Source organism: Podarcis pityusensis (genome assembly GCF_964106645.2).
Source record: "Podarcis pityusensis genome assembly, chromosome: 5".
NCBI lineage: Eukaryota > Metazoa > Chordata > Lepidosauria > Squamata > Lacertidae > Podarcis > Podarcis pityusensis.
In genome coordinates this window covers 4,255,513-4,276,122 of record NC_138032.1, presented here as the reverse complement: position 1 = coordinate 4,276,122, position 20,610 = coordinate 4,255,513, and the positions used below count along the sequence as shown (strand labels likewise).

The window sequence follows — 20,610 nt, the reverse complement described above, 5'->3', positions numbered from 1 at the left end:
CCAAAAGCTCTGGGTGAACAGGGTTCATTTCCTGCAATATTATGCCAAAATTTGCAAGTTCTAAAAAGAGGGCGGTTTTTAAAAGGTACTGTCAGAAATAGACTTGTTCCTTGGAGGTGATTGACGGGCTGTCAAATCAGCATATGCATATACAGTTGGAATTGTGAACAAATCATTTGACTCATTAGCATTTGAAACTTCCCTCTTCCCACCCAGAGTCCTCATAACAGATTTAATTACAGAGAGACAGTAACAAGGCCAGATTCCAAGGTCAAAATATGCAGGAACCAGAAATTGGATTCCAGTCTTGAGCTTGGAGGCTGCATGAGCTCTGAATACTTTCTGCGTAGAATTTAGTTCCTGAAGATACAAAATATTATTTAATTTTTTAAAAAAGTGGTTCTGTTTATGAATCGCATTGCATGGAGCGTCAGCAGTAAAAACAACTTAAAACAATTCCATATATTGAAAGCCATTTCATATGTGAAAACAAGGTCTGGTCTGATGCAAATATGGATCGGGACAAATAAAATATCCAGCTTCAAAGGGGTTGTTGAAAAAAGGAAGGTCTTCAACAGACACATATAAAAGACAATAGAGAGATATGGAAGGGAGTTCCACACTAAAGACTTGATTCCTATATTGTATGGAACAGACGTTCTGATAAAGATGATATCTGCAAGGGTTTTCTGGTCTCATGGATAAGAGATAAGAGCCAATGCCAAGCCCTTCAGTAGGTCAACGTCACCTTCTTAGTCCCAGGGATACACAGAAATTGAAATTATACATGTGTAAAGGACCAGTCTAGCTTGGTGTGCACATTTTTTTTGATCCACGGAAATCTGTATCAGGCAAAACTGAAATGCAGCAGTTATACATGACTGAAAATAACTTTGTTATTTTACCCAAACTAGGATCGCCCTTGGACTTTTAAAGCACTGGTTCCCAGAGTGAGAGGTACAACTCCCTGGGCGGCAGTGAGATTTCCTGGAGATGTAAATGAGTATCAGACTTTGAGAAGCTGGTATACCTGGATCAAGTTCATCCGTTTTGTTGGATTAAACTAACTAGTTTCAATTGGAATTCAAATCAATGCGCAATTAATTGTTTTTTATGGTGTTATCATCTTCCTTCATGCAAACCGCCATTCTGAATGCTGCTTTTTATAGGGTCGGGCAGGGAGCTCTGTGGATGAATTTTTGGAACCATGGGGTCAGAGGCACGAAAAACTTTGGGAACTACTGGTTTGAACAGACCTTTAGCCTGATGGGCTCATTTGCCTGTTGTTGTTTAAAGATCTGCGTTTTCACAGGCCGATGATTGTGTGTGTGTGTGTGTGTGTGTGTGTGTGTGTGTTGCATATATGTGTTTTGTGTTTCCGTTTTGTTAGCTATCTTGGCCAGTGTGGAAAGGCAGAAAGAAAATATAAATTAATAAGCAAAGACTGACATGCAGCCAGATCATTACCGGATCCTGTGGAAAAGTTCTAATGAGATCCTTAATGAGAGAGCGAGAGAAAGAGAGCATAGAAACCTGGTCTCTCAGTTTGTTTAAAATGGTCTCTGATCAATCTAGCTTTAACTGTGGTCTTATTACTCAAACCAGGAAACATTGCTTAAAGATTAGTGATTGACCAGGATTTATGTGTTGTATGATGCAATGAGCAAACATTGTGTTGGGAATCAGAAATTTGGGTGGGGATTTAGCTTTCTTTATCTGTGGACTTTTGTAATAAATTAACCTCAGGTTTTTTCCCCCTGGAACGGTTCCTGTATTTAAAGCCTCAGACCTCGGTCCGATTGCTGATAGAACTTCCACAGCAGAGCTTCCCAAACTGTGTGTCGCAATACATTAGTGTGTCGGCTATAGTGCGTGGTTGTGTCGTGTGAACAACACTCCACGAGTTCCTCTCGGGGCCGGAAAAGGGTTAGTTTAACCTCCTCCTTACTAGTAAAACAGAATTACTGTGTCGTGAAATGATGCACGTCTAAAAAGTGTGTCACCAGCATGAAAAGTTTGGAAAACTCTGAATGAATGTTAGAATGTTGTTGGATTGAAGTTAAGTGGTTTTTAGCAGCAATATTATAAAGGAATACGTAAAAATGGATTGTTAACAGGTGATAACCTAAAGTTATAATATATTAAGATAAAAGATTAAGAGGGAAAAGATTAAAAGAGGGAAAGGATTTGCTGAATTAACTAATTGAACTGGAATACAAAAAAGGGAGGTGTGAGAAGGTCAGGGTAACAAGCAAATGAAAGATAAGATATGGAAAGACTGATTTGTTTTTAACTGTTTTTACTTTGTATTTTTATTTTTGGTTTTTTTCTTTTCTTTTACTTTTTTCTCTTATTTTTGTAATATGTTGAAACTTTAATAAATATCTTTTTTTTAAAAAAAGAAAAGTTTGGAAAGCTCTGTTCTACAGAGTTCGCCTAATTCAGGACCAGGGTAGACAGTAAAGGTAAAGGTAAAGGTAAAGGTAAAGGGACCTCTGACCATTAGATCCAGTCGTGACTGACTCTGGGGTTGCTGCGCTCATCTCGCTTTATTGGCCAAGGGAGCCGGCATACAGCTTCCAGGTCATGTGGCCAGAATGATTAAGCCGCTTCTGGTGAACCAGAGCAGCGCCCGGAAACGCCGTTTACCTTCCCGCCAGAGTGGTACCTATTTATCTACTTGCTTTTGAACTGCTAGGTTGGCAGGAGCAGGGACTGAGCAACGGGAGCTCACCCCATCGCGGGGATTCGAACCACCAACCTTCTGACCGGCAAGCCCTAGGCTCTGTGGTTTGTATATGCAGATAAATAATTCTGAGAGACCTCCTGCTCCTCTTGGAGTGCAGAGTGCCTTTCTTTCCCAGTGCATCCCCACCCCACATAAATGCAGAGGGCAATTGCAAAGTGATTAAATCTGTTTAAAGTACCAGATTATTCCAAATTTTGTGCAGGAGACCAGATTTAGCAAAATGCAGAGCTGCCACTTTTGCAAGTGGAATGTAAAATGAGTAGAATGTTTGTTTCACACAGGATAAAAATCAGTATTTTAGTGTGACAACGCCTGTACTATGCAAACACCCTGCGTTTGCTGTATTGTTCTCAGCACCTGCTGCATATATTTCTGTTAAAGAAAGCCGACTCAGATATACTGTTTTATTTCATTATATATATTTGTTTTTTAAGTCTCTATCCTCTTAACCCCTTCCTGTAGCCCTGGCATCTTAAGCATCTAGACTGGGTAATCTCTCACACTGGGCAACATTTTAATTCTAGACCGCTGACCAGATTTGTTCGTAAATTATGATTTTCACTTCCGCAGGCTTAGCTTGCATGGCTGGTTACTCAGAAGTAAGTCCCGCTCACTCCCAGGTAAGTGGGTGCAGGACTGCTGCCTAAATTCTGCAGAAAACACTGACCTGAAACTCCTCAGTTAACACAAAAGCACAGCATGAAATGAAACGATCCTTATCAAACCAGAAATCCATTTTGCTTAATTCTTAATTCTGTGAGGAATGTTAGGGCTGCTGGGTGGCATTTTAATCAGATACTCTGGATTATTGCTTTCAAAGCATGCCTAGTTTCAAAATGTGCATGGTAAACTAGGAAGCAGTTGAGCTGCCAACCTTTTTTCGGGCAAGGCTCCTGTCCTGTGCCTTTAATAGAAAGGTGAAAGGTGAAAACTCAGCAGACCTTACTTTCTTTAGCAGGCAAAATGCACCATACCTGCTTGAAAGTTGGCTTTTGAGGCCAATGGGAAGCACAGAAGATCTTTACTATTTATTTATTTATTAAAAAAGCATCAATTCTAGCTTCCCTGAAATTTCAGGGAAGGGCCCATGGCCCATTTGAAGCAGATTGCTTCCCTCCAGGGAACTTGGAGTTGGCCCCTGTTGTAAACAAAAATTGCCCTTTTCACCTATGGGGTATCCAAGAGCCCACAGAGAGTCCTTACATAGGTTCCCTATTGGTAGGAGAAAAGAACAGAGGCCAGCCAGAGAATATTGAGAAGCAAAGCAGCTAGTAAGCCTGATCTTTACTGATCTGTTGCAACAGGGCGCTCCCCTCACACGCAGGAAAGGAGGAGGACCCAGAAAAATGGCGTGCAAGGCCTTATAAAGACTTTTGAAATTGCGACCCTGTAGATCAAGACCACCCCCAGAAACATCATACATACATCACAGAAGGGGTGTAACCCAAGACCAACCCTCAGATACATCATAGCTACATCACAGAAAAGGCGGTCTACAACAGAAATTTGAGTGTGTTGTTTATCTCCTGTCTGCCAGGTTACCTTGATTGGATTGCCTGGGTAACCTGGCCAATCTTTTGTGATGATAAATACTTCGTTCCTGGGCCAGGTCACAGGCTCACACCCTATTCATATCTTAAATGTGCCTTTAAGACAGGCTTTGTGAGGAAAGAGACAATGGGGAGGTTTCCCACTTTGACCTTGCAGAGAAAACATTTGCTCAGTTTAGGAATCAAAATGGTTCCAGGTCAGTCTTCCTGTGCTGATCTATGTAGGTGCTTGGTTGGTACACTTATGAACATTACCATATATCTAAGACCTCAAAATTCCTATCACAGAGGTGAATGGAACCTCAGCCATTCTGAAAGCAGCAGCTCATCATTATGGCTCACAGTGTGACAAGCCCAACAAGGAGTTCATGTTTGCCGCTGGGAAGAGAAGATCCCACAGAAATGTTTAAAGGAAGGCAAGGAAGTGAACAAGTGTGCAATGGACTTCTTCAGGCAGCTTAAACTGCACTGTGAGGAGCCAATAACCCAATACTGGACTTGCATTGACTATAATAACCTGCTAGAGCTTCGCCACTGGCGCAAGCAGCAGCCGGTCTTGGATGAGTGCGTCCTGGATAAGTTGGGCTGGGTGAGACCTGATATGGGACAGCTGCCAAAGGTCACTAAAATGAAGACTGACCGGCCAGTGAGAATGAGAATCCCTATCATTCTAGGCAAAGACCACAACCAAACCCACCAACTGAAGGCGAGTTGCAGGCGTCCAAATATGGAAGCAAGTTGTCCTTCTTTAACTTTTAAACTGGCTATCTTGGCTCCTTCAAAACAACGCCAGACTTCTTGATGACTGTAAATAACTCTTTCCTGGTGTGTTTTGAATGCCCTCTGTATTTGGTAGTCATTAAGGATAATAAGATGTCCAGAAAGACATCTACTTCTGCTTCATTGACTATCCAAAAGCCTTTGACTGTGTCGACCACAGCAAACTATGGCAAGTTCTGAAAGAAATGGGAGTGCCTGATCACCTCATCTGTCTGCTGAGAAATCTCTATGAGGACAAGAAGCTACAGTTAGAACTGGGTATGGAACAACTGATTGGTTCAAAATTGGGAAAGAGTACAACAAGGCTGTATATTGTCTCCCTGCTTATTTAACTTATATGCAGAATTCATCATGCAAAAGGCTGGGCTGGATGAATCCCAAGCCAGAATTAAGATTGCCAGAAGAAATATCAACCTCAGATATGCAGATGACACAACCTTGATGGCAGAAAGTGAGGAGGAATTAAAGAAACTCTTAATGAGGGTGAAAGAGGAGAGCGCAAAATATGGTCTGAAGCTCAACATCAAAAAAACCTAAGATCATGGCCACTGGTCCCATCACTTCCTGGCAAATAGAAGGGGAAGAAATGGAGGCAGTGAGAGATTTTACTTTCTTGGGCTCCGTGATCACTGCAGATGGTGAGAGCAGTCACGAAATTAAAAGACGCCTGCTCCTTGGGAGAAAGGCGATGGCAAACCTAGACAACATCTTAAAAAGCGGAGACATCACCTTGCCAACAAAGGTCCGTATAGTTAAAGCTATGGTTTTCCCCAGTAGTGATGTATGGAAGTGAGAGCTGGACCATAAAGAAGGCTGATCGCCAAAGAATTGATGCTTTTGAATTCTGGTGCTGGAGGAGACTCTTGAGAGTCCCATGGACTGCAAGAAGATCAAACCTCTCCATTCGGAAGGAAATCAGCCCTGAGTGCTCACTGGAAGGACAGATCCTGAAAATGAGGCTCCAATACTTTGGCCACCTCATGAGAAGAGAAGACTTCCTGGAAAAGACCCTGATGTTGGGAAAGATGGAGGGCACAAGGAGCAGGGGACGGCAGGGGACGAGATGGGACAGTGTCCTCGAAGCTACCAACATGAGTTTGACCAAACTGCGGGAGGCAGTGGAAGGCAGGAGAGCCTGGCGTGCTCTGGTCCATGGGTCGGACACGACTAAACGACTAAACGACAACAACCAGGATAATAAACTTCAAATGGTAAAAAATAAATAAAAATACTTCTTGACGTAGTGCACTGTTGAACTATGGAACTCACTGCCACATGACATGCGATGGCCACCAACCTAGATGGCTTCAGAACAGGATTAGGCAAATTCATGGAGGAGAATGCTCTTGATGGCTCCTAGCCAAGATGGCTCTGCCCTGCCTCTCCAGACAGAGTCAGCAACGCTTCGGAATACCAGTCGTTTTGCGTGTGCCCCATGGGCATCTGGTTTTCCACTGTGAGAAGGGGGTGCTGCACTAGATGGGCACCTGGCCTGATCCGCTGGGCTCTCCTGATGGAAGATGGGCGTTGTCAACATCTGCAAACAGAGATGCTTTTCGGGTCTCTGGGAGCAGTGGAGCTGTCCGGGAGACTCAGTGCCCCAGCGGTGCAGTAAAAATCGTGGTTATCATTTCCTATTGCAGTAAAAATAAAAGGGCCTGCACTTATTAAGAAATTCTTTCCACGAGTACTAGTGGTTTCCAGGCTCTGTGAGCTTATGACAGCTGCGTCCTGAATGCAGCTACTTCAGGAGATGGTGCTGGGGAGGGGGAGCGGTCCAAGCACTCCCAGCCCCTAGTAGATGAGGAGGAATGTGGAGGATGATTTGCAGCATAGCTGTCAACTTACAGATTTGAAAATAAGGGACCAGCAGCCAGAATAAGGGATTTTAGTCAACCAGTTAAAAGGGACCAGATAAGTAATTTTGGAGAGCAGCGCCGGTTTTTAGCCCTTCGTTTCCAGAGGTTGCTGCTCCAGACACCAGCCGATGAAACACTGCAATTAAATAACTACAGTGGTGCCTCGCAAGACGAAATTAATTCGTTCCGCGAGTTTTGTCGTCTTGCGATTTTTTTCGTCTTGCGAAGCACGGTGTCGGGAAAGTTTTGGAAAAGCTTCAAAAATCACCAAAGTCTTTAAAAACCTCAAAAAAGGCTACCACACCGTGTTCTATGAGTTGCTCCTCGAAGTCAAGTCGCAACTGTATTAACGGTGTTAAGAAAAAGGAAACAAACTTGCAAGACGTTTCCGTCTTGCGAAGCAAGCCCATAGGGAAAATCGTCTTGCGAAGCAGCTCAAAAAACAAAAAACCCTTTCGTCTAGCGAGTTTTTTGTCTTGCGAGGCATTCGTCTTGCGAGGTACCACTGTACAAGCAGCAACCACTTTTCGGGCAAAATGAAGTCTAAGCTACGAAGATGCTGCTGCAGTTCTGTATCTTTTCTCTCGTGCTCCATCTGCAGCTCTCAATTCCATCAGGTGGGGCAGGAGGCGGGGGGGAATAGCCTCCGAAGTAAACCCGCAGATCAGACCATCTATGCTAGTCTACCACTACAAATCTATGGGAGAAGCACTTGCGGTCCTTCCCTTGTAGCCCTTGGAACACCTGCCCGCGCCTCCGCCTCCTCCTCTTCCTCCTCTCTCTGAACTGCTTTCTCTGGTTGCCCTCGCTCTCCTCTCAAGGCTCCTCAGCAATTCACAGGCCATGCCAGGCTGCCCATCTCATCCGGGTCCTTCGGCGGCGCAGCCGCAGTATGGCTAGCGGGAGCGGCGGCGACGGGCAGAGGGGAGGCCCCAGGCAGAGATGCTCAGTTCGGCAGCCGCGAGGAGGATGGTGGTGGAAGGGCCCGAGGCTCCCGCCAGTCCGGCGGGGAGGGGTTCCCGCGGGCGGAGGCTGGTGAGAGGAGGCCGGGGGGGGGGCCGGGCAGCCAAGCAATACAGTTGGAGCCTCCCTCCTCCCTGGCCGGCAGGGAGGGAGGGAGAGGAGCTGCTTCCTTTGATACCCAGGAAATTTAAGGGACATCATCAATAAGGGACAGCAGCGGGACACGGCGCTGGGATAAGGGAGTTTCCCGCCAAATAAGGGACGCTTGACAGCTATGATTTGCAGCAAAATGGCAAGCGGGAGAGGCACACGCAGCTGCAGCAAAAATATTAAAAGTCTAAAGAAGTGGTTCGCAAGGTTTGTGGTGCTGCCCCCCAGGGATGAGCTGGGGGGGGGGGCGCTAAGAAGCAAGGGGGCTTGGGGCGGGATCAGTGACTACCAGACTTTGAAAATCTGGTTTCCCTGGATCAAGTCCACCAGCTTTGCTGAACTGTTGAGACTAAATAGTTTTAACTGGGTTTTGAACCAATGTGCAATTAATTGTTACAGTTTAGAATTTTATTTTATCTTCCTTGGTGGGGTTGTGCAAACCGCTCTTCTGAATACTGCTTTTTATAGGGTTAGGTAGGGGGCACCAGGGATGTGGAACAAAGGGGGAGGTGACCCGGAAAAGTTTGGGAGGCACGGGCGTGAAGTCTGGTCAGTGGCAGCCAAGCAAGCGTTACGGTGGTGGCATTTTGTGAAAGAAGATTATTTTAGTTGGCTTCTCTGGGTCAAACCACTGGAGATTCAGCATGATAAAATTAATTAAAACATACCTGGGATCTCTTCGGCGAGAGGGATGATCAAACATGATGATCTTTTGGGTCAAAAACGACATTGGAATATTTGCTGAGAATATGGTATTTGCTGAGAAGGTCCACTGCAATGTTAATAGCTTTCTCCTTGCAAGTTCTGTTTCTTTTATTGCTCCCTGTTCAGCACTGCTGGGGGAATTTTATGCAGAAAGGCTTCTAAGCAGCTCACAAAATATAAAAACCAATGACACAACATCACAGCTTAAACCTCCACAATTAAAACCACAATAATATGCGTTCCACAGTTCTAATAAATAATTATTTCAGTGTGACAGCACTCCTGCCTATTGACATCAGGCAGAGTCCTTCACTGCTATAGACATTTTTGTTTAGGCATACATTTAGAATGTTTAAATGTCTTTTACACTGGTTTTTACCTCATTGTTGATTTTCACGTTTTATGTTTTGAATAGTTTTTTAACTGGTTTTAATTCATTATATTCTTTTTGCAAAGCCCTTCAAGGCCGATGGCTTTGTTTTTACACACAAGCAGCATGTAAAGATCAGGCTTACGAGCTGCTTTGCTTCTCAATATTCTCTGCTTGGCCTCTGTTATTCTCTCCTACCAATAGGGAACCTACGCAAGGACTCTATATGGGCTCTTGGATACCCCATAAGGGAAAAGGGCAGATTTTTGTTTACAACAGTGTCAGATCAGGATGGGGCAGGGGGCAAGCGGAGAGAGACCCACGTTCATGCAGACAGAAGAAGAGCCTGTTGCAGGATCAGGCCTCCCCTCCTGTGGTTTCCAGCAACTAGGATTCAGAAGTGCAGAGCCATCCTGCCTAGCAACCATCGATAACCCTTTCCTCCTCCACAAATTTGTCTAATCCTCTTCAAAAGCCATCTAGGTTGGTGGCCATCACTGTGGCAGGGAGTTCCACAGTCTAACTGTGCGCTGCATGAAGTGCAGGTGCCAACCATGTTGCACAACTACCAATTGATGTGCCACTGCCAATGCCCGGGCCGTTTTCAGCCACAGAAGAGGGCAGAACGGGGCTTAAGCACAACAACTGGCGCATGCAATGACCCCAAACAAAGGACTCATGAGAACGGGGATCTCTAAAAAGTCCCCAACTCTCCAACTCTTCTTCATTGCTCCTTGCTCCTTTGGGTTGCCTTTTTCTGAACGTCTTCCAAATCTACAATATCCTTTGTCAGGTGAGGCGGCCAGAATGGCACACAATATCCCAAAACTGCAGTTGCACCATAGATTTGTCTTTTTTTTAAAAAAAAAAATCATTTTTATTGATTTCCCAAAAAAAACAGCCTATCAACATATCCACATCATAATCCAATTAAAACCAATAAACTAAAATTAAAAAATGACCAAATTACAGTCCAAATTGTTGATTATTAATTTTTCCGGGCTCCCCATGGTCTGGACCTCTGAAGAATATCTCCAATATTCCTGTTACAGATAGGTAGCCGTGTTGGTCTGCCATAATCAAAATAAAAAAAATCCTTCCAGTAGCACCTTTAAGACCAACTAAGTTAGTTCTTGGTATGAGCTTTCGTGTGCAAGCACACTTCTTCAGATACAGTGTATCTGAAGAAGTGTGCTTGCACACGAAAGCTCATACCAAGAACTAACTTAGTTGGTCTTAAAGGTGCTACTGGAAGGATTTTTTTTATTTCCAATATTCCTGCCTCTTCTCGTTGTTTTCATATTTTCCACATTCTGATCTTAACGCTTTAAAGTTCTCCATCCCTGGCTGCACCATAGATTTGTCTAATGGCGTTATGATGCCGGCAGTTTTCTTTTAAATTCTCCACTCAGAGGGTGACCTTGGACCCGCGCGCCCCCCCCCCCCCCAGCCCCTGCCTCTCAGCCTAGGGTTGATGTGAGGCTGGGGAGAACCACACTGAAAAGGGGGTTGGATATTTTTGGGGGAAGCCAAATGACTGATGAAACTGTAAAACAAAGCCCAGTTCTCTTCTGATTATGGGCCAACACCCTTTTCTTTCTCCATCTCTGCTCCGACCTGGGATAAATCAGTTCCCAAAAGTAAGATATTCCTCCAAGACTAATTAGGTATTCCGGGCTGCACCCAGGATAAGGGGGAGGGGATGATGGGAAATTCCACAGGATTCCCTCCCAGATGCTAAAGCCAGTCTCTGATATAGATGAACAAAGAGATTCTTTTTCCAGGAAGGGCATGCATACAGATGAGGCCGGGGCCTGGGACGTCTGGAAGAGCCTTTCTCCTGAGGGTGAAGACCACAATATGCATCTTCTCAAGGAAGATTAAATGCAGTTTCAGATAATGCTAATGGTTTTTCCAAGCCTGAGATGCAAGGCTGAGGTGCATATCAACATATTGCCAAAGGTGATGTATTTTATTTTTGCAATGCTCTTTCAGTTCACTGTTGTTGTTTTTCACAGAGGGAGAGGTGAGCTTTGCAACATCCTGTTTTTTATTTTTCATAGTTTTTTTGAGGTTCCACCTTATTACAAAGTATTGCGGTGATGGAAGGGACCCCCAAGGGAATCACAGGTAAAAATCCTTAACAGGTGACCATCCAGGTAAAGGTAAAGCACCCCTGGACGGGTTAAGTCCAGCCAAAGGCAACTATGGGGTTGCGGTGCTCATCTTGCTTTCAGGCTGAGGGAGCTGGTATTTGTCCAGAGATAGCTTTCCAGGTCATGTGGCCAGCTGGACTAAACCGCTTCTGGCGCACAGAAATGCTGTTTACCTTCCCGCTGCAGTGGTACCTATTTATCTACTCACACTGGTGTGCTTTTTAACTGGCAGGTGGCAGAAGCTGGGACAGAGCAACGGGAGCTCATCCCGTCACAAGGATTCGAACTACCAACCTTCTGATCAGCAAGCCCAAGAGGCTCAGTGGTTTAGACCACAGCGCCACCCTCATCCCTTTGACCACCCAACCTCTGCTTCAAGACTTCTTCTTCTTCTTCTTCTTCTTCTTCCTATCCCACCTCACGGAGGCTCACTGTGCTGGTCCAGGGGGGAGGTTACCGTGGGGCGAGGTCCAGCACCTGAGTCGAGGGTCGGCGGACAGTCCTCCACGGGTGCAGCGGGGTCCACAGCGAGGAGCCGGGCAAGGACAGGAACTCTGGGGGGAACTGGACTGGGTGCTGGCCGAAACAGCTCTTCAACGACGTTGCTCCCGCAACCTGGGACCGGGCTGACTGGCCTTTATCTTCTCTGAGGCCAGGGGCGGTCCCGGCCCCCAGGAGACCCGCCTCTCCTGGCCTTAAGGCGAGCACTCCTCCTGGGAGAAAGCAGTTCCCTCCGCCTCTCTGCCCTGAGCCTCTGCAGTTCAGGAGAGGCTGAAGGGTTACTGGACCCAGGGGGAGACTCACCTGTAGGCACTGAGTCCTCAACCACCTCCGGAGCCAGAGTGGATTCACCTGGTGCCTGCTCCTAAGGATCCGGCACAGGTGCAGGCGCTTCAGAATCAAGGCCCTGCCCCAGTTCAGCGGGGACTCCTGTGCAGGCTGGGATTCCTCCGGTTCAGCCTCTGAATCGGATTCCCAGGCCATCACACTCATGTAGTTCTCCCCCTCCCCATTTTATCCCCAGGGCAAAAACCCTGCGAAGTAGGTTAGGCGGTGTGATAGGAATTTTGAGGTCTTAGATATATTTTAAGTGTTCATAAATGTACCAACCAAGATCAGCACAGGAAGACCGACCTGGAACCATTTTGATTCCCAAACTGAGAAAATGTTTTCTCTGCAAGGTCAAAGGAAAATGGAAAGCCTCCGTATTGTCTCCTCCTTCACAAATCCTGTCTTAAAGGCACATTTAAGATATGACTAGGGTGTGAGGCTGTGGCTTGGTTCAGGAACTAAGTATTTATCATTACAAAAGACTGGACAGGCTCCCCAGGCAATCCAATCAAGTGACCATTAAACAGGTAACCTGGCAGACAGGAGGCAAACAAAGCAGTCAGATTTCTGTTGTAGACCGCCCTTTCTGTGATGTAGGTATAATGTATCTGGGGGGGTGGTCTTGATCTAGAGGATGGGAATTTCAAAAGTCTTTATAAGCCCTTGCATAGCATTTTTGGGGTCCTCCTCCTCTCCTGCGTGTGAGGGGAGCACCCTGTTGCAACAGATCAATAAAGACCAGGCTTATGAGCTGCTTTGCTTCTCAATATTCTCTGGTTGGCCTCTGTTATTTCCCCCTACCAATAGGGAACCTATGTAAGGACTCTATACGGGCTCTTGGATACCCCATAAGGGAAGGGGGGCAGATTTTTGTTTACAACAGAGGAAAGGCAGTGACTGGCACCCAAGGTCACCCGGTGAGCTTCCTGGCTGAGGGTGATTCGAACCCTGGTCTCCCAGGTCCTACTCTGACACCCTAACCACTACACTAGCTCTCATGTTCCCATGAAGAAGGGACAAAGCAGTGTTACCCTACTAGTACATGAAAACCTTCAACGTCTTGGGACCTGTTTATCACCCCATCAGCTGCTTTGATTGGTGGAACTAACAGGTACCACACAATTCTCGTTTGTATTTGTAAGAATTCAAAAATTTAGCTTGGCAGCACCCATCCTGTGGAACTCCCTGCCTCTTGACACCAGGCAAACTTCTTCTTCACTGTATACTTGTCAACATTTTTTGTTTAGGTAAGCCTCTCCAGACATATAGAATGATGGCAGGTGTTTTAATCTGGTCTTAGCTTATAGCTAATTTTAATTATTTTCTTAATGTTTTAGATAGTTGCTTTTAACTTTTTGTTGTTGGTACTGATACATTGATTGGATGATTCTTTCTCTAAACCATATAATGCTATATAAATTTTATCAATCAGTCTATTAAAATAATGCATGGGCTCAAAGTCGTGAAGTACAAGAGTTAGGCCCTCTGAGACAATTTCTGCAAAGTTCAAATATACAAAAGATAAACACGGAACTGGTAACAAAATCTTGGCGATAAAAATCTTAGCTGTTGCTGGGCTCCCGTTTGCAGCCTGCAGTGGGGGGAAAGAGAGAGAAAGCACTTGATCTCCACTGAATCCTAAACATATTTGCTAATTAATTCTCATTCAGTAATTTCGCCACGGACCTCCTTTTGAAGACCTTTTATTGGAGAATGGCGCCTTTCACAGTGTCCTGGGGAGGCAGAAATTCAATCTGCAATGAAGGGGCACCAGCTAATCTCCCAATGTATACATTTGAGCTTGGAAATTTAAAAGACAAAAGAGAGTCCGATAAGATTGATTTGCCAGGGGGAGAAACCAGGAAACAGGGATTGTCCCTTAGGAAAGCAGGACACTTGGGAAATATATGCATAGGGCTCTGCTGGGAGGCACCAGGAATTAATTACCACCAGCTTAAGCACTTAGTAATTTAAGAGTGATTGCATACAGTCCATAAAATTCTTTGCTCATATCAAGCCGAGAAGGCAATATTTTATTTTATTTTATTTTTAATTTTTATTGGTTTTTCACAAAAATTTAAACAAACAAATACACACATATAAACAAACAAACATAGATCATAGTCTTTATAAAGCTTGATTTAATTAACATAGTTTAGTGACTTCCTCAATATATATCATTTTAACGGTTTTCCAAATCAGTGTTCTTATAAAATTAACTTTATCTCTTGACATCTTTCTTTCTTCCCAATTCCGTATTAAACATATTAATCCATCACATAATACATATTGTAGTCCTAAGCCTGTCCGGTATTTGCAAGGTTTTTCCAACTAATTTAACTTAACATATTTAACTAAATAGTCATTAAATTTCTTCCATTCTTCCTGGAACTCCTCCTCCTTCTGGTCGCGGACTCTTCCGGTCAGGTCGGCTAGCTCTGAAAATTCCATCATTTTCACCTGCCAATCTTCCACTGTTGGTATTTCCTGAGTCTTCCAGTTCTTAGCTAGTAAAATTCGAGCAGCAGTTGTGGCATACAAAAATAATTTAACACCTTTCTTGGGCAATTCCAAACCTGTTATTCCAAGAAGAAAGGCCTCTGGTTTCTTTAGAAATGTATATTTCAACATTTTTTTCAATTCATTATAAATCTTTTCCCGGAAGTCTTTCACCTTGGGGGGCAATATTTTTTTTAACAAGATGATTAAAAGGGTGCTCTCTAGAAGCCTAATAGTGAAGGGACACAGCTCAGTGGGTGCAGCAGCTGCTCTGCGTGTGTGGTTGTTGTTTAGTCGTTTAGTCATGTTCGACTCTTTGTGACTCCATGGACCAGAGCACACCAGGCCCTCCTGTCTTCCACTGCCTCCCGCAGTTTGGTCAAATTCCTGCTGGGAGCTTCGACAACACTGTCCCACCATCTCGTCCTCTGTCGTCCCCTTCTCCTTGTGCCCTCCATCTTTCCCAGCATCAGGGTCTTTTCGAGGGAGTCTCCTCTTCTCATGAAGAGGCCAAAGTCTTGGAACCAACGGTAGAATGGCAGATGAAGATGATGGAGTTTAGGGAGCTGGCTGATCTCACCGGGAGAATCCGCGACCAGTAAGAAGAGGAACACCAAGAAGACTAGAAGAAATTTAAAGACTATTTGAATAAATATTGTAATCTTAAAGATATGTAATCACTTGAAATAATCAACTAGGCATAGGATTAAATTGGGATTAAATATATAAATAAGAAAATGTACAAAAAGAAAAGTAAGGAAATATGATTATGACTGTGATATGGTTTATGAAATAATGATATTGGAAACTGCTATATATAATTACTAAGAAATTCAGATGGAAGAGATTTGAGGAAGCCAAATAATATGTTTATGAAGATGGATTTTAATTAATTAATTAAGTGATAGTCAAGTGATGATCTGTTGTATTGTATGTTTCATATTCTTTTTTCTTTTTCTTTTTTTCCTGTTTCATTCTCTTTCCTTTATTATTGTCAACTTTTTCTTTTTTCATTATGTTTATGTATGAAAAATAATCAAGGGTCAAGGGCCATGGCAAATGCTTACAAAGAAAACTGCACAGTGAAGGAGCCAGACACACGTCCTGGGAAAGAGAGTCCTCCAGATTAGCCAAGCTCCTGTGGGTGGTGGAAGTGCCAAGTCCCCCGCTACCTCTGCTGATCTACGAGAGGGTCTGTAGGGAAGGGCCTGTGACTGGGACAGGTATGCGGAATGTACTGCGTTCGATTCTCAACATGGCCAGTTCATACGCCCAAGAAGCAAGTGCTCAGCGTAAGATCTCTTCAAAGCATTCATATAGCCGTGCTCATGCTAATCCTCTTAACTTATTGCATTTCTCTTATTTCCACTGACCCATAGCATAAGCATGCTTTGCATTCGTAAGGTCTCAGTTTTAATCCTCAGCGTCATCAGTAAAGAATCTGGGGGAGTCCTTTGCGTATCGTCCTGGAGAGCAACTTCCACGCAGAACAGGCAATACTGGCTTATGTGCAGTGGTGGCCTCACAGCAAAGGGCAGCTTTCTGTGCTCACAGCCAGGAAAATGTATTTGCTGCTGGACCTCATGGAAAGGAACTCTGCCCATGCTCAGAGAAACTAAGTTCAAGGTGCCAATTTTTGTGTGAATAAAAGATGGCAGTCGTGTTTGGTTATGCTTTCCAGATCCTCACCAATTCCCACCCACAGAAAACCTTCCTGCAAAAATGATTATGAGCAGAAATTTAAAACACGGCATGCAATAGTAAAAAGTCAGATTCTTAAAAGATGGGGGAGAAAGGGGTATAAAGCAGATTATATATCTATATCTATCTATCTATCTATCTATCTATCTATCTATCTATCTATCATCAATCTATCTCTCTCTCTCTCTCTCTCTCTCTCTCTCTGTGTGTGTGTGTGTGAGAGAGAGAGAGAGAGAGAGAGAGAGAGAGTGTGTATCCCCCAGATGTTGTTGGACTTCAACTCCCTCCAGCCCTGGGCATTCTGGCCAATGGATGATAGGAGCTGGAGTCCAACAACATCCACAGCTTCCCTTCTTGTCTTAGTTGTAAAAAAGTAAAGGTAAATGTACCCAGCATCTTAAAAAGCAGAGACATCACCTTGCCAACAAAGGTCCGTATAGTAAAAGCTGTGGTTTTCCCAGTAGTGATGTATGGAAGTGAGAGCTGGACCATAAAGAAGGCTTAGCGCCACACCTAAGCTATTCAGAGTGTGCTGTTAAAAAAAGCAACAACAAATGTGACCAATGCAGCAGACAATTAAACTGCGGAACTCATGTCCACAGGATGGCTTTGAAAGATAAGAGAAATTCATGGAGGAGGAGAGGGCTATCGAAGTCTACTAGCCAGGACTTGCTCTGCCTCCACAGCAGGAGGCAACAATGCTTCTGAATACCCCAGGAGAGGGTTCTCATGCTCAAATTTTGCTTGAGGGCTTCCTGTTGCGCCATCTGGATGGGCAGCTGTGAGAGAGGATGCTCTGGGTCTGATCCAGCAGGGCTGTTCTTCTGGTGTCCAGATGTGGTTCATACAGGGGAGCTGTGATCGACTGCCTCTCTCTGCTGAGTCAGACTAAGGCTAGCTTTTGCATACTGTGTGGTGTGATAAGAATTTTAAGGTCTTAGGTATATATTAAATATTCATAAATTTACCAATGTACCACAGGTCTGAAGCAGTACAGGAAAGCAGCCATGAAGACATTTTGGCTCCCAGACTGCCCAAATGTTTTCTATGCAAAGTCAGAGGAAAATGGAAAAGCCGCCCCATTGTCTCTTTCCTCACAAATCCTGTCTTAAGGGCACATTTAAGATATGAATAGGGTGTGAGCCTGTGACCTGGCTCAGGAACTACTGTATTTTTCGCTCTATAAGACGCACCAGACCACAAGACGCACCTAGTTTTTGGAGGAGGAAAACAAGAAAAAAAATATTCTGAATCTCAGAAGCCAGAACAGCAAGAGGGATCGCTGCGCAGCGAAAGCAGCAATCCCTATTGCTGTTCTGGCTTCTGGGATAGCTGTGCAGCCTGCATTCGCTCCATAAGACGCACATACATTTCCCCTTACTTTTTAGGAGGGGAAATGTGAGTCTTATAGAGCAAAAAATACGGTAAGTATTTATCATTACAAAAGACTGGCCAGGCCCCCCAGGCAATCCAATCAAGTGACCATTAAGCAGGTAACCTGCCAGACAGGAGGTAAATGACAACAGGAATAAACAACACACTCAGATTTCTGCTGTAGACCGCCCTTTCTGTGAGGTAGGTATGATGTATCTGGGGGGTGGTCTTGAGCTACGCCCCTTCTGTGATGTATGTATGATGTACAGAGGGGTGGTCTTGAGCTCCAGAGCAGGGAATTTAAAATGTCTATATAAGGCCTTGTGCGCCATTGTTCGAGGTCCTCCTCCTTTCCTGCGTGTGAGGGGAGCACCCTGTTGCAACAGATCAATAAAGATCAGGCTTACTAGCTGCTTTGCTTCTCAATATTCTTTGGTTGGCCTCTGTTATTTTCTCCTACCGATAGGGAACCTACGTAAGGACTCTATACAGGCTCTTGGAGACCCCATACGGGAAGAAGGCCAGATTTTGTTTACAACAGCGGAACCACCCTTTAGAAGATAGTTGTTCCGCACCAAATGCCTGCAATGCGCTTGTCTTGCAGGCAGTGATTTAAGAACTGTGCCTCCTTTGCTTGAGCTGTTAATCCCGTGCTTCCCTGCCCTTAATTGCTCACCCTCTCCAGGTTCTGGGTGTGCCTGCATCTGCAAACCCCAACACAGCAGTTCTCTCTGCCCTGCAGCCGCCTTTGCCCGTCTGCTTGAGTCATCCTGCAGAAGGTGCTTGAACATCCACACACACTGCTTCCATTCAGCGGCGCTTGGCTCCGAAGACTGTTGCGCTTTTCACAGCTTCGATGCCCCTGGGATCTCTCTGGCACGCTTGGATAACACTAGGTTCTTTTTCCCCCCTGAAGCAAATCACAAGGAGTGCATAGTGTGTGTGTGTGTGTGTGTGTGTGTGTGTGTGTGTTTTGCAGGGGAGGGGCAGAGGCTTCCACAAACAGCTGCTCTTTATCCTTCAAAGCCCTCAGTCCCCCTTTTTCTGTTTGAAATCAGCGCTGGGACAACCAGCCAACCGGTTAGGAGCATCCTGTCTGTTCCACCGTATCCTTGACAGTACAAGTCAAAAGTAGCCCATTGTTGTCGCCATCCCGGCTTCTCCCAGTTCTTCGTTCTCTGCCAAGCAGCCCAGCTCCTCAAACAGGGTTTGGCTATTTTCTCTGCTTCAGGTGAGACTGGGTGCTGCACAGAGCTCCGCTATTCCCTGAAACAAGAAAATGGTCTTGGTTTTCTAAAAGCGAACAAACTGGCAGCTGTGAGGAGTTTCCAGAAAGAGTTATCACATAAGCAAAGACAACCTCCACTCCACCCTGTCACAACCGCCTTGAGCCAGTTGCCCCTTGGTAATTACAAATGGGAAAATAAATATGCCCGATGCAACAAATGCCCCAGTCTGACTCCAGAGAGATTCAGGGTTTAGGAAGGAAATGGCTCAGTCTCAAAGCTTTATTAAAAGGAGAAAGACTAAGCTTGTTAGGAAAGAGGAAAGCAGTTTGGCTTGGAAGGCCTTTAAAGCAGCTGCAAATGCTACCAAGCGTAATAAAAAAATTAAGGTCTTATATGTATAATAAATGTTCCTATATGTACCAACCAAGCCTCACAGAAATTGACCTTTTCTGGGATGAATTCAAGGGTCACTGTGGAAATCTGTTAGGTGGAGAAACTCCACTGGCCAGGACAGTGACCCAACAGCTAATCATCGTCAACCTACCTATCAAACAAAGAAACAACAAGGGGTCTTCTTTTTTTGCTTGAAATGAGTAAATTATGTTTCAGATCCATTGCTTTATGGGTTAGAAGTATTTTGCTAGTGACTATGACATGTGCTTCCTTTCTAATTCCTTATTGCCAGATCACAGCCTCAGAAAATGCAAGCACTCTTTGTCTCAAAGCGTGGCTTCAAGGCTGCTTCTTATCCCTGAAATGTTTAAGTCAGGTCTCTGTATCAGGGACCCCTCACCCACCGCCATCGTGCCACGGAGTGTAAGAACTCCCTTGGGGTCAAGATAAGCACTAAGACAGTTTCTTCACCCACAACGTGAACCCAGCTTCAAAGTTTGTGTTGTTGTTGTTTAGTCGTTTAGTCGTGTCCGACTCTTCGTGACCCCCTGGACCAGAGCACGCCTGGCACTCCTGTCTTCCACTGCCTCCCGCAGTTTGGTCAGACTCATGTTTGTAGCTTCGAGAACACTGTCCAACCATCTTGTCCTCTGTCGTCACCTTCTCCTTGTGCCCTCCATCTTTCCCACCATCAGGGTCTTTTCCAGGGAGTCTTCTCTTCTCATGAAGTGGCCAAAGTATTGGAGCCTCAGCTTCACGATCTGTCCTTCCAGTGAGCACTCACAAAGTTTGTGTTACTGTTATAAGATTTTTAAGGAGATATACAGATATAGATATAGATATAGATATAGATATAGATATAGATATAGATGATAAATGTTCATAACTGCATATATAAACCACATGTCTGAAACCCCACAGAAAAAGTCCTGAAAATATTTTTCTGCAAGGTCGAAGGAAAATGGAAAAGCCTCCCCATTGTCTTTTCGTTCACAAATCCTGTCTTAAGGGTATGTCTGTGTATGAGTAGGGTGAGCCTGGGACCTGGCTCAGGAACTAAGTATTTATCATTACAAAAGACTGGCCAGGCTCCCCAGGGTATCCAGTCAAGTGAGCATTAACAGGTAACCTGTCAGACGAGATAAACAATGCACTCAGATTTCTGTTGTAGACCGCCTTTTCTGTGATGTAGGTATGATGTTTCTGGGGGTGGTCTTGGACTCCAGGCGGGCAATTTAAAATGTCTATATAAGGGCAGGGACACCTTTGTTCGGGTTCCTCCTCCTTTCCTGTGTGTGAGG

At 44.7% G+C, this 20,610-nt stretch overlaps 1 long non-coding RNA gene and 1 pseudogene across 2 annotated transcripts in view; both read left to right on the top strand.

The window, feature by feature from the left end:
• LOC308478189 overlaps positions 1-20,610 on the top strand; it is a 208,400-nt gene that overhangs the window by 86,006 nt on the left and 101,784 nt on the right. The gene's annotated exons all lie outside the window — the stretch shown is intronic.
• Positions 1,208-5,132, top strand: LOC308477607 (NADH dehydrogenase [ubiquinone] 1 alpha subcomplex subunit 8 pseudogene; annotated as a pseudogene). Its single transcript has 2 exons — positions 1,208-1,244; positions 4,567-5,132. The product of its transcript is annotated as an NADH dehydrogenase [ubiquinone] 1 alpha subcomplex subunit 8 pseudogene (transcript).